Below are 15,173 nucleotides of genomic sequence, written 5' to 3'. Positions count from 1 at the left end.
GTACACCATGACATGGTTTACTCATGGCAGTCATACAAATGCAGGCAGAACTGCTACACAATCATAAACATTTATTTAAACTACATACACATATTCAGGAAGCACACGCTTCATCACTCACCAGACTTTTCCTCCTAATCTGGCAGGCCTCCCACACCTTGCAGCTTATCCACATGAATAAACTTGCTCATGTCCTCTTTATGTAGCGTGAGATCCTGATCCTGTGGTGACCCACCTCCAGTCACCAGAGCAGAAGCAAGGTGGGCACCCAGCTTTGATTTTGGTTCGACGGTGGAGGTCATTCCACTGCTTCATGACCTCACGAGTGGTGCGGCTCTCATTCCCCAAGGCGTTGATGCCATTGTGACTCGTGGCAAGTGGACCATACGCCGAGCAGGCGTATGTGTGCTCCCTGGCTGCATGCACATGTCACGCTGGTGGTCGCACACCTAGTCCACGAGGATCTTTAGTTATCATCATTGAAGCTCCTCTTCCTCGATGTGGCGGTCTCTTTTGCCATGCTTTGGGATTGAGCCTTTCCCTGTTCTGCATGTTTCTGCCTCTTGGCAGGTGGTGCAGACCATGTGAGGCTGGGCCCACTCAGGAAATTAGGGGCCAGACCACAAGTAGCCTGGGACATGCCATCACCCACTGATGTTGAGTCAGTTACTGGCTCTGAAGGTCCCTCAACATGGGAGCTGGGTCCAGGGCCTTTAACTTTACGTCCCTTCCCCTTGGACACACAGCCATCAGCTGCCCCTGCATGTCTGTGTACATGGGGGGGGCGACAACAGATACTGCTGCAGCTCCCTGACTGTGGGTGGTGGGGACAGCAGCATCACCTGCAGCTCCCTGACCATGTTGGGGGTGGTGTACAGCTCTCTCTGCACATCCCCCACCCTAGACTCCTCGGCCACCTCTGCCACCTTTCGCTCTGGGGCCTTCCCAACCATGGTACAGATGGATTTGTACAATGGGAGGCCCAACAAGCAATTGTCCTGGGCAATAGGAGTGAGGGGGCAGGGTACGTGATGTAAAACGTACTAGTGTGGTCCTGCAAGGCTCAATATTACTCCTGGAGCATGCACAGGCACCCCAAATATCAAAGATGTGTGTACGTGACCCCTCAATAGCTTTTTCGTGAAAAGAAAAAGCGTTACACGATACTCTGTGGCACCCAGCAACACAAAAAATGCATACGCAAAGCCCACAAAAGCCACAGTGATGTTAATAATGGGGGTACGTGATACACAGGGGCACCCAGAGTATAAATAATGCATACGCAACTCAACTTTAGGCTCAGAAAACAAAATACATGCACGTGTGCACGGAGACAAATCCCTCACCCAAATAAGAAGTTGCACTGTCACAGTAGTGAACAAATTGCATGGCATCCCAGAAATCTCAGAAGTCTACACGTCCATCCGCTCCTACTCGCACGTGCGGTGTAATGTTCTCCTTCGCACTCCTTTATCCCGAATCTGAATGCCAACGCCCAATGGCCAGCGTGTGTCATGTAACTTATGCGATTAGGCCCTTTCCTGTGATTTTAAGTGTGCGCACTAATTTCGCATGCATTGAGTAACCATCACTCTGTTTCCAGCTGCCCACGTAAGCCTTTTTACCTGCCTCCTCCTGCCCTTAGCTGCCTCCTACAAGCCATCTGCTGCTGCCTGCCCACTGTGTTCTTGCTGCCCACCTGTCCTGCAATTTGAGTGCCTGCTGACAAGCCATTGTCAGTGCTCCTGTCCTTGACCCTGTGACCACCTCAGCTGATCCCAAAAGACTCCCAATGTGCCATTCCATCACCACCACTCCACAGCACACCCCCAGGACCACCTTGCCCACCCACACCTGCCTTAGAGTTTGCCATGTCTCAACCAACATCTTCCGAGGTTAGTGGCAACCCCATGGCAGCGAGGCAGAGGGCTGTCAACTTCACAGCCAGGGAAGTTGACATCCTGGTGGAGTATGTCCTGGGGCATTATGATGCCCTCTTCCACAGACCAAAGCAAGTCGGCAAGGAAGGACGGAAGCTGATCTGGGACCAGATTGTGGGTGCTGTCAACGCGGAGGGGGTGGCACCCTGTGATTACCACCATGTGCACAAGCGCTGGGAGGACCACAAATCCAGGACTCACAGCAAGGCCCTGCACTTCCTCCAGGCTGTTACCAAACAGGGTGGGGGGGGCGCAGGAGCCGGATTAACACCATAACACCACCGACATGCGTGTCCTTGAGAAATTCTACCTGGCTGCATACCCAGATCACCGATTTACAGCTACGTCTGGATTCGTTAGGTGAGCGTCCATGTGTTGCTGGCCTTCACAGTGCATGTGCATGTTGATGTATGTTGGGAGTGTGCACCTTGGCCTTACAGCAAGTATGCCTCTTGTACCGTCTACATGTGTTCTATGAACCATGTGTAATTTCAATGGTCTTACTTTTGTCATATGTGTCTGAGACGTGACTGTGTGAGAGGTGTGAGAGATGGGTGGTGTTGTCAACATCATGTGCATGCATGGTGTTCATGTGTATGTGGCTAAGATGTGACTGTGTGACTGGCCATCACTCCTGGATGGATGCAACACGTGCATTTCAATGTGTGACCTAGTCTTGTTGCGTGATTGCTGTTGAGGAGACTCTGATGTGAAAGATCAGTACACTGCTTGAGGACTGTCAGGTGATGTGTGTGCATGACATGTGTATGTGTTGCACTCACCTGGGTTCCACAGGGGCGCCGAACGAAGCTGGACTGCCGCGGTCTCCACCAATGTGACTGGTAGTGTAGTGATGAGCGACTGCACTTGCCCACTCAGTTTCGTCTGTCTGGCACGTAGGAGGATTTTCCTAAAGTAGTAAAATGGTAATTAGCCGACTGTGGTAAAAGGGGTTAACTATGTATTTTCCGAAACCACCTTGTGTTCCCCTTATCATGTCTCACCTTATTGTTAGAAAGGATGGGCTCTCCATCCTGCGTCGGCGTGCAGGGGTGCGTAGAAACCAGTTAACTTCACTGATCCGTAAGCTTATGGCAGAGTTTTCAGACAACGATGACTCTGAGGTAAGTTTTATGCCAATCCAAAGTATAATGCAAAGTTTTAGAGTTCAATTGTCTTATAGTTCACTCTTGCTCCTTTTATATATTTCTCCCCTTGCACAATGGCCCAAGATGAATGTTACATTTCCGAAGGATTGAGGTAGCGCCAAGGTAAGAGTCAGTTTTGCACCAAGCACTAATCTTAGTAAGCAAAATCGTTCATTATGAGATTAACCAATTGTCCTCTCTATATTTTACAGGTGCAGCGCTTCTCCGGAATGATGGACGTAAGATGATGACGAGCGACACCTCGAGCAGTTATGTACCAAGTAAGTATCTTACGGTATGAATTTGAATGTCTTTTGCAGAGCGCAGCTCACCTGTTGTCTTTCTTTCTTTTGCAGATGCAGATGCTCCGAGCGGCGATTTCAACAGAGTACCTTGCGGGATCGTGTGGCTGAAAGGAGCATTGGTGAGTATGCCGCGGTGCTGCTGCTGACAGTGCAGCGTGGTAACAGATGTTTTCTTTTCCTCACACGTGCGGCGACTCCCAGAAGAAAGCGACAACTAATGGTGTGGCTCCTGTTCTAATCTGCTCTTCCTCTTCTCTTTTACAGGGTCGGTTCACGGACAACAAGACAGATGTAGCTGTAGACTGGATGCTGGGCTGCAGGCACGGTGAGCGTTACGCTGCAGAGATGCAGAATAACGCGAAGCATGTGCTGCTCTCCGGGTGTGGTTTAAATAGCCACCATAAAGTAGTTCCTAGGTAAAATAGTTCCAGTACCACACCCAAGAAAAATAGTCCCTGGAAGAAAGTAATCCCTTCAAGGCCTCACGGTGGCCTATACATGATTTCTCTACAGGATGACCTGCTCAGTTTCAAAAAGGCAATATGAGCCTGGCACCAACGGCGCCAGGACTGAGTCCATAAAGCCCCTAGGCGATGCCTTGAGTCTCCCAGAGTTCTCTTGGGTGCCTGTACTCTGGGCAGATGGGTCTGCTCCTGATGTCTGGGGGAAGGCATCGTGACAGTATGGCCCATGACGCATGTGTGTGTAGGATGCGCAATTGATAGGTTGCGACAGTGCCATGTCCACGGATGTGATTATCTGTTGTGAACGACAGACATGTATGTATATGTATGTCCATTGCATATACCTGTGTGTTGTGGAGTGTGATGATGGTTGTAACCTTCAGCAGTGTACTTCATGTGCATATTATTTGTGCCAAACACACATCGGTGCAGTACCCTGATGTTTGTGTTCTATGTCTCCTTATCCACAGTTGCGTTGGAAGAATAGGGCGGAGAAGGTGCTGTGGAGCAAGACAGCAGGGATGCCTCCACTGGGCAGAGACGTAAGGCACAGTCACGCCCCCTGGACACGACATCTTCGGGGAGCGAGGAGACTGGTGCCGCATCTCAATCATCGACCACCGCTGCTGAGGGGAGGTCCAAGAGGGTGAAGGTGGAAGTGGACTCCTTGGCAGAGGGGGTGTTACGCTCAACTGGTATCCATGGGGACGCTCCTCTGCCCTGGTTGCTGGATTTGCCCCGGACCCTTCCTGATCCCGGCTGGCACCTTCGTTGGAAGTCGGGCCGGAAAGCACAGGAGGACTGGATTAAGGAACAGATTCAGTCTCCTCCCACCTGCCCCTGGATTCGACCTGATGGCCCACTCCTCACCTTGTCGTGATGTCTGGCGTGCTCTCCATCCTGCTTTCTGTGCAGGGGCGCATAGTATTCTGTGGGCTTGAGCGAGTTAACTTCACTGGTGCTAGCCCATTCAAGTGTCTTTTAAGGAAGGTAAGTCTGATCACAGCAGTCTTTATATGTCTTTGCCTTCCTTTCTTGTGATTAATATCTTTTCTTTATTTTCCCCCTTAGGTGCACAGAGGTTCAGTGAATGCGCAGCTTGGATCAGGCTCCTGCCAGAATGGAGGACGCAGGAGCGTAGAACGAATTGGTAGGTAATGCGCGAAGTGCGATGCTCTTATGCCTTTTACTTGCTAAACTGTATTCTTTATTCCTTTACAGGTCGCGATGGTCTTTCCGGGCATGTGAAGAGTTCCGGGACGACTCCGGCCAAGAAATGCCCAGCCAGGTGAGGTTCTCATGATGACTGCGGCAAGTGCCGTGAGTAACTTGTTTTAACGTTGTCTTTCTCTCTCTCTCTCCCTCCAGGTGCTTCGTTCCGGTGCGTTCGTGGTGTCCTGATGGTGCTGCCGACTGGATGGATGACCGCGAGCAGCAGGAGGATGGACATTCGACGGACAGAGGTGGGATGGAATTCGCGGGCAAGTAGATAATGCTAATGATGCTCTTTGTCTCCTCTGCAGGTCCGCTGTTCAAGGAGCGCCGGTATCTGGCCACTGGACAAATGAGCGTCACGCTGCTGGCTGCAGAATAACGCGAAGCACCTTCTGTAACTTGGGTGTGGTTTATATAGCCCTGTAGTAAAGTAGTCCAGGTAAAGCAGTCCGGGCTACCACACCCTAAAACACTGCACCGTACAGTCTGGTTCTAGGAAATAGACTGTGTGGGTGCATCCATGTTGGCTGCAGGCCTCCAAATAAAAAGTAGTCCCTTCAAGAAGGTTTCCCATCCTGAACATGAGCCTGGCACCAAAGGCACCAGGACTGACTACAGGAGAGTCCATGAAGATAGTGCAAGGCCCTTGGGGCCCCAACTGAACCTCGAGACTTAACCCTACCTGGCATTTGAGCATGCCAGTGGGGTTTTAGATCACGGGTCGTGACAGCACCCCCCCACCCCAAGGCCCCTCCTAAGGTGGTTCTTCTGCCTGGTCCGGGTTTGGCTGGAAAGTTCTGATGACATGTCCTAATCAAACGTGGTGCATGAATGTTCTCGCTAGGTTCCCAGGATCTGTCCTGAGGGCCGTAACACTTCCAATCGACTAAGTAGTATAGTTTGGAATTGGTATATTTAGAATCCAAGATCTATTTTACTTCGAGCTCTGGTTCCCCATCGATCATTATGGGTTCTGGTGGTGGCTTAACTCGTGTACCGGGTTGTACCGGTTTTAGAAGTGAGACGTGGAATACCGGGTGAATTTGCATGTTGGTTGGTAGTACTAGTTTAACTGCTGCCAGGTTGATAATGGCTTTGACAGAATAAGGTCCCAAATAGCGAGTATGAAAGGTCTGGGTTCCTTTTAGGGGTATATATTTTGCGGCTAGCCAAACCCTGTCTCCTACTTGATAGTCAGGGGACTTCTTCCGATGTTGGTCAGCAAATCTCTTTTGCTTGTTCTTGGCTTGGACTAAATGCTCTGTTGCCTTTTTAAAGGCCTGAGAGATGGTTGCATGAAGAGTTTTCACAGCTGGCATTTCTAGACTGGGAGGACTGTCTAGTTCGGAAGTACGTGGATGTCTGCCGTAGAGGGTGTAGAAAGGGGTTTGTCCAATACTGGAATGCAATGAATTGTTGTAAGCATATTCAGCTATCCATAATAGTACTCTCCAAGTTCCTTCTACCTGGTGCAGCATGCACCGTAGGTATTGTTTGAGAGTCTGGTTGGTCCTCTCTGTTTAACCATCCATTTGGGGTTGATGGCTGGTGGATAATCGGATGTTGATTTGAGCCATACAGAAGCACTTTTTCCAGAAGTTGGATACGAACTGGCTGCCTCGGTCAGAGACCAGGGCTGATGGGAAACCATGTAGTTTGATAATGTTTTCCAGGAACACTTTTGATAGGCAGGATGCATCCGGGAGGTACTTGAAAGGGATAAGTGGGCCATTTTTGAAAATAAGTCTACTACTACTAAAATTGTGTTGAATCCTTGGCTGAGAGGCAAGTCTGTAATAAAGTCGAGAGAAAGTGCGTGCCATGGTGCAGGAGGAATTTCCAATTGCTGCAGAAGGCTAGCTGGTTTCTGTTTTAGTGACTTGTTTTGTGCACACACCCCTCATGACTGGGCATGTTGGATGACTTATCGACGCCAAGTAGGCCACCAATAGTTGTGTTTCACTTTGGCTATGGTTTTGGCTATCCCGGGGTGACCCTCCATCAGGGAATCGTGATAATTCGAAATTATTTGCTGTTGTAGTTCCATTGTAGGCACATACAGATGTTCACCAAAATATGTCAGTTGGTTCTTAATGGTATGTTGTTTTCCTTTAGTAGGCCATTCCAGTAAGATATTAGGGGTTAGTTCACGTTGAATCTCATTTCTGAGTTTGGTTTGTGTTAAAGCTCTGGTGAGGCCTAAGAGCTTGGCTTCAGGGATGATGCCACTGGATCTGGAGTTGCATACACCTTCTCATCGATGCCCATGCGAGATAATGCGTCAGCTTTCCCGTTTCTTACGCTTGGGTGATAAGTGATCACGTAGTCATATTCAGCAAAGAAAAGGGCCCATCGTAGTTGGCGTGAGGATTGTGCCTTTGCTGTTTTCAAATATTGTAGGTTCCGATGATCTGTGATTACTGTGACCGTATGTTTGGCCCCCAAGAGATAATGTCGCCATGCCTTGAAGGAGGATTTAATAGCGAGAAGCTCCTTGTCGGTGATGGCATAATTGAGTTTGGGGGGCGAGACTTTTCGTGCCAGAAGGCCACGGGTGCAATTGGGCGGTTTCAGGGTCCTTTTGAGAAAGAACCACCCCCATAGCCATGCTGGAGTCATCCGTTTCCACGGTGTAAGGGAGATCCGGGCGAGGGTGTTGTAAAATCGGGGCTGAGGTGAACCTTCTCTTAAGTTCTTGGAAGGCCCTTTCGGAATCTTCTGTCCACATGAATTTTTTATTGTTTTTTCGTAGAAGTAACATGATCGGATGCACAATCTGAGAGAAGTCTGGGATAAACCGACGGTAGAAGTTCACAAAGCCCAGCATGCTCTGGACCCCTTTTAACGAAGTTGGAGAAGGCCATTTAAGAATGGCATCCACTTTGTTTACATCCATTCTGATGCCTTTTGGAGTGAGGATGAAACCAAGGAATTCTACTTCGTTTACGTGAAAAAAGCATTTTTCAAGTTTTGCATATAGACGATGCTGGCGAAGTTTGGCGATAACGGCGTGGACATGCTTGACATGGTCTTGTTTTGAGGCTGAATACACTAGGATGTCGTCTATGTAGACCAGGGTGCAAACATCGATCAATTCCCTCAGAACATCGTTCATGAAGTATTGGAACGTTGCGGGGGCATTGCAGAGTCCGAAAGGCATTATCTGGCACTCAAACAACCCATATTTGGGACGGAAAGCCGTTTTCCATTCATCTCCTTTTTTAACTCGGACTAGGTGGTATGCTCCTCTGAGGTCTAACTTGGTATAAATCTGGGCATCTTTGACTTGGTCCAGCATTTCAGGAATAAGTGGCAGGGGGTAACGGTTCTTCACAGTGATCCGGTTTAATGCGCGATAGTCGATGCAGGTCCTCAAGTCCTCTTACTTCTTCTGTACGAAGAATAGGGGACTGGCTGCCAGTGATTTAGATGGGAGGATAACCCCGTTTGCCAAGTACTGGTCCAGATAGGATTTTAGATGCTGGTTTTCTGGATCTGTGAGCGCATAGATTCTGCCACCAGGGATTTGTGCACCAGGTAGGAGGTCAATCGGACAGTCATAGGGCCTGTGCGATGGTAGTGTATTAGCTTGCTCCTTCTGGAACACGTCCTGGAAATCTTGGTATTCTTCTGGGATAGTACTAGTTGCGCCAAGTGTAGATGTGCCGGTTCTAGGATTCCTAGGGATGTTGAAACTGGATTTTTCTTCCTGGTAATAACAGGTGGGAGCGCAGTCAATGGGGAAAGTCAATTTTCTTGCATGTCAATCTATCCGAGGGTTATGAACAACTATGCATGGCAATATCAGCCGAAACCGAGGTGCCTTGATGAGATCAAAGGAAATAGATTCCCGGTGTCCATCCTGGCACAGCAGGTTTACCCGTACTGTACATTGGGTTACTGGCCCAGAAGCAATTTCTGTCCCATCCACAGTGGTTACCTTTTCTGTGTTCGGCTTGAAACATAAGGGAAGCCCCATCTGTGCGGCCAGGTCTTGATCAATATAATTCCCAACTGCTCCGCTGTCTATGTAAGCCTTAACGGTATGCATCCTTGATGGTTGTTGGTGATTGATTAAGATCACTGGTATTGAAAAATGTGAGGTTGGTGGCTCATTAACGGACATAAGTCAGATTCTCAAGGCACCGTGCTGGAAACTTACCTGCCAGTGCTAATTATCCCAAGTCCTCGGTTTTTGATCACTAAGAGGCATATAGCTGAGCATGAAGGATCCTCACAACGGGTCCCATTATGATATACTGGTGCCCAGACAGTGTTGGTAAACCACACAGTGATTCTGTGTGGGAAACAGAAAGACAATAGGTAGGTAGATGGGGGGCTATTAGGGGCCCGTGATCCTCTATGAGCAGTAACAGCTGGTTACTACATAACCAGTAAAAGAGGGAGAGGGAAAAAGCTCAAATGAAGTACCTGCTGGTTGGAGAGCAGTGGTCCACTTGCAGGGTAGTAGGTTGTTGCTGGGATTATACTCCTGGTCAACGAAATGGTTGCTAATGAGAGCCTGAGGTCATCAAAGAGAAAGAGAAATGGCCAAAATGAAATGGAGAGACACAGAATACAAGGGATTGTGGCGAGGCATGGGGTTATTGCATTCATAATTTATGGTGTGCACATAAACAGAGAAAAACCGGCAAACGTGTCCAAGTTTTGAAATGTGATTAAGCTCGGTGCACTTGTGATATTTATCTAGAGGTGCAGGCTGTAGGACCCGACAGTTGTCTCGAGGGGGCTGTGCATAGTGGCGTCGGTCTTGATGGTTCGTTTGATCTTAATATAGTACTGAAAGCCCCATCAGACCAGACCGTCGGGCATCTGTGTGTTAAGGTGACCGTGTATCTGGGGCCATACAACGTGCACGCGAGTGTGTTGTTAGTATCTCTATATATGGCGGTGCTTGAACCGGTAGAGAGGCGTGTGTTCCAAATGTGGAAAAATGCTGATTTGTAATGTCTCGCAAACGTGGACCTTTGTGTCAAAAACAACAGACAAAAAATTAAAATATATATATATATATATATATATATATATATATATATATATATATATATATATATATATATGTATTTTTGGATATACCCTCACCTCGTGCATGCACACATGCCATTAAGCTATCTGTACATGATTAGGGTGCAGCGGGGAATGGACAAACTTAGACTCCCTACCTTGTAAGTGGGCTCGGTTGTGCCTCCAGTGCAGGGAAGGTGCGCTGACCGGCTAGCGTTGAGCTCAATTCGGCCGTGTCTATAGAAATGCGGGCAGAGGGTGCCGTTGTGTATGTAGTGGCGTCCCTAGATACCGTGCATGCGTCGGGTCCAAGGCGTGGTGACGGCAGCCAATCCTGTGAGTTCAGGAAGCGCGATCGTGAGAAACGATGTGTGCGCGCACTTGCACAGTGTCTTGGTTGTATTGGTTACCATGGGGACCGATGAAGGGCCCGATTCAGAGCCAGCTGTGCTCCCGCTTGGTCATGTGCCCAGGGATCGTCCCTCATTGAAGGTCAGTCCCATTTTGTGATTGTACAATGTGGGTGTGCAGCAGACCTCGCATCAGGGTCCATATGCGGCTTGCAATTGTTATAAATACACGTCTCGTGTAGCATAAGAGACTATTGTGTAATTTATATACACGAGGCATGTATGGTCAGAGAGTTTTGTTCTGGAGTTCCTGACTTGTGGAATGGCTTCTAAATTTTATAAATACACGTCTTGTGTATTTATGGAGCGGCTTGTAATTTTTATAAATGCACGTCTCATGTAGCATAAGAGGCTATTGTGTAATATGTATACACGAGACATGTACGGTCAAAGAGTTATGTTCAGGGGCACCTGTATTGTAGAAAAAGTGTCCTGAAATTAGCTAGGACTGAAAATAGGGAAGGTGTCCCGGGTAGTGGTAAGATATACCAAAGTGTTCGAGAGAGATGCAGCTCGGGGAGGTGCATTATGAGGATCTGGGAAATAGGCCCCCCACTGGGAAGAGAGCTTTAGATGAGGGGCTGAAAGATCTCATTCAGACCATGGTGGTATGTGTCTAGGCGGTGGATCCACCTAGATTCTTTCTTCAGAAGGCTGTGTTGGATATCAGGCCCGCCTTTGATTTTTTCCACCACCCACCACAGAATGTCGTTGGGGGTGTGGTTCAGGGCAAGATAATGTTCCACTAGGGGAGCTGTCAAGTTTTTGCATCTAATTTTTGAGCGATGTTCAGAGATGCCAATATTGACTGTCCTAGTGGTCTGGCCTATATACCTAAGGCCACATGGGCATTCAATACAGTAAATCACGTTTTGGCTTTTACAGTTAGAGAGGTCCCTAAGTGTCCAATCTCGTTCGCCGATGGTCAAAGTTTTCATCTTCTTGGTGAATTGACATGCGACACAATTACCGCATGGGTGGTGACCTTGTAGGGGGCGGAGGGTACGGGAACTACCACTAGCTGTGTCTTGTTGGTAGAGAGAATGTACTAGGTGTTCTTTAATATTTTTGGCACGTTTGTAGGCAAACCTAGGGGGCTCTTCGTCCGGTAGATTCAGGCGGGCAATATGCCAGTGTATGTTAACAATTTTCTTTAGTTGTGCCGTATGTGTGCCAAAGGTGACAACACATGTCATTCGGGTCTCAGTAGGTGAGGTCTCCTCCCGTTCTGGATGAATGAGGTTGTCTCGGTTGGTGTTGCGGGCTCGTTTGTTGGCCTGTGTAAGTTGTTTTTTGAGGTAACCTCAGGCTTGTAAGCGGTTGGAGAGGGCCTCAGAATGGCATTTATAGTCCACAACCGCAGTGCAATTCCTCCGAATACAGAGGAATTGTCCGTAGGGCAAATTGTCTTTTGTGTGAGCTGGATGGTTACTGGTGTAATGCAGGAGGGTATTTCTGTCCGTGGGTTTGCGGTAAAGATCACATTGTAGAGTACCCTCTCTGTGACAGATAATTAGATCCAGGAAGTTAATCTCAGTATTACTGTAGTCGATGGTGAATTGTAACTCTGTGTTACAGGTGTTAAGCCACGTCCAAAAACCATTCAGTTTGGTGTCTCTACCTGTCCAGGTAAAGATAACATCGTCAATGTAGCGATGCTAGTTGCTAATTTGGACCTGCCACTGGTTGCGGTCTGAAAAGATATAGTGATTCTCGAATTTGGCCATGAAAAGGATTGCCAGGCTGGGGGCGAATGCCGTCCCCATAGCAGATCCTTTAGTTTGCAGGTATATTGTATTGTCGAATGTGAAGAAGTTTTTGCATAATGCTATCTCCATTAGTTCTAATGAAAAATTAATCGGAGTCTTTCAGGGGGTAGATTCTGCAGACAACCATTCCCGAACACACTCAATTGCATCAGCCTGGGGAATGTTAGTGTATAAGGACTTAATGTCCATTGTCACCGAGAACTGAACTGTCGGGTCAAAGGCAAGTCCCTCAAAGACCGCAATTGCATGTGTCGTGTCCTTCTGATATGTAGGTGTTTGTGTACTGATAGGTTGGAGAAAATGGTCTACAAACTTACAGAGGGGCTCCAAAATGGAGCCACAGCCCAACACGATCGGTCGACCGGGCGGGTTAAGGGGATCTTTGTGTATCTTAGGTAGGGCATAAAAACAAGGAGTTCTGCCCGATGACCTGCTCAAAAAAGCTGCCTCCTTGTCGGAGATCCAGTCTCTTTCTCGTGCAAAATTCACAGCATTGCTTATTTCATGACTGAGATCCTTTGTCGGGTCTTTACATAGGATGCTGTAACTTTCTCTGTCATTGAGTAGCAGCAGTGCCATGTCCTTGTATTGTTTGTTACTCATTATTACCAAGCCCCCTCCTTTATCGGAAGGCTTAATGATAATCTTTTTGTTATTCTGTAGTGATGTCAATGCTCTTTTTTCAGCTGTGCTTAAATTATGTTTGGTTCTCATAGTTTTACTTTTGAGTCGGTCTAGGTCCTGTAGAATGCATCTCTCAAATGTGAGAAGATCAGGTATGACAGACCAGAGGCTACCCATGCCTGATCGTTGGGGAATGCACCTGGTCTGCAAAGGAAGTGAAGACGACATTGATTCATAAATGCAGCATACTTCCTGAGGTCTCCTGAAAACCGTTCCGGCAGCGCTAAAGGAATTGCTCCAGGTAAAGTGATCTGCACTGGAGCGGTAGATAACGTGGGTGCCTGTGCCGGTGGATTATTTCCAGGCAATGGAGTTTGTCCGGCCTGTGATTGTAGTAACTGCCTGCTAATTTCTTCGGTGCGATCCATGGTGACGACGAGATCCCTTCATAGGGTATTAGTCTCTTGCCTAGCCGAATGAATTTCAGCGCGTAATTGTCCTAATAACTGAGCCAGTTGGTCAATTTCTGATGTCTCCATGGCGCCCAGGTGGATAATGTTATGAAGGCTTTGCGTTCTGTTACGCTCACCTCGTATCCACAGGGACGCCCCTCTGCCCTGGTTGCTGGATTTGCCCTGGACCCTTCCCGATCCCAGATGCCGTCTTCGATGGAAGTCAGGCCTGAAAGCACAGGAGGACTGGATTTAGGAACAGATTCAGTCTCCTCCTAACTCCCCCTGGATTCGACCTGATGGCCCACTCCTCACCTTGTCGTGATATCTGGCGTGTTCTCCGTCCTGCCTTCTGTGAAGGGGCGCATTGTTTTCTGCGGGCTTGAGTGACTGACTTAACTTCACTGGTGCTAGCCCATTCAAGTGTCTTTTACGGAAGGTAAGTGTGATTACAGCAGTCTTTATATGTCTTTGCCTTCATTTCTTGTGATTAATGTCTTTTCTTTATTTTCCCCCTTAGGTGCACAGAGGTTCGGTGAATGCGCAGCTTGGATCAGGCTCCTGCCAGAAAAGAGGACGCAGGAGCGTACAACGAATTGGTAGGTAATGCGTGAAGTGTGGTGCTGTTATGCCTTTTACTTGCTAACCTGTATTCTTTATTCCTTTTCAGGTCGCGATGGTCTTTCCGGGCATGTGAAGAGTTCCGGAACGATGCCGGCCAAGAAATGCCCAGCCAGATGAGGTTCTCGTGATGACTGCAGCAGGTGCCGTGAGTAACTTGTTTTAACTTTGTCTTTCTCTCTCTCTGCCGCCAGGTGTTTCGTTCTGGTGCGTTCATGGTGTCCCGATGGTGCTGCCGACCGGATGGATGACCGCGAGCAGCAGGAGGATGGACATTCGACGGGCAGAGGTGGGATGGAATCAGTGGGTAAGTAGAGACTGCTAATGATGTTCTTTGTCTCCTCTGCAGGTCCACTGTTCAAGGATCGCTGGTATCTGTTCACTGGACACAATTAGCATCACGCTGCTGGCTGCATAATGACGCGAAGCATGGTCTGTAACTTGGGTGTGGTTTATATAGCCCTGTAGTAAAGTAGTCCAGGTAAAGTAGTACGGGCTACCACACCCTAAAACACTGCACCGCACAGTCTGGTTCTAGGCGCCTTCCATCTTGCCACAGAAATGACCTGCACAGCTTGTGTAATTCATTGAAGAATCGTTGTGGCATGTTATATGGTACGTTAGTGAAGAAGTAAAGAAGTCTGGGTAACGCCACCATTTTTAGTAGTCCCACTCTGCCCGCCACCGAGAGCGGCAGCCTGCTCCAGAACTTAATTGTTTTTGCCAGCCCTTCCTTTGCCCTAACTGTCTTGGGGTCTCTGTGCACCCTAATGCCCAGGGTCTTAAAGGAGGAGGGTTCCCAATTTAGGGCTAATGTTGGGAGAGCTTCGGCCTCTTTCTCGCTCAAGGCGGCTAGGGGGAACAGGCAGGATTTGTTCCAATTAATCTGGATCCCCGTATATCTGTGGAATCTTTCTAAAGTTTCTAATATGTAGGGCAATATGTGTACAGGGTTTGTTAGATAGAGGAGCATGTCGTCAGCGTACATAGAGATCAAGTGATTCTCCCCGTCTATCACTATGCCCCCATCTCCATATTCTTGTCTAAGGTATGCTGCACCTGGTTCTATAGCCATAATGTACAGCATGGGTGATAGGGGGCATCCTTGCCTACTTCCTCGGGTTAGCCTCCATTTGTCTGAGAAAGTGTTGTTGGTGCATACTCTGGCCTCGGGGTTGGTGTAGATGAGTGTGACCCACT

The sequence above is a fragment of the Ambystoma mexicanum genome, chromosome 11 (genome assembly GCF_040938575.1).
Source record: "Ambystoma mexicanum isolate Mex_15411 chromosome 11, UKY_AmexF1_1, whole genome shotgun sequence".
NCBI lineage: Eukaryota > Metazoa > Chordata > Amphibia > Caudata > Ambystomatidae > Ambystoma > Ambystoma mexicanum.
This window is presented reverse-complemented; position numbering follows the sequence as displayed.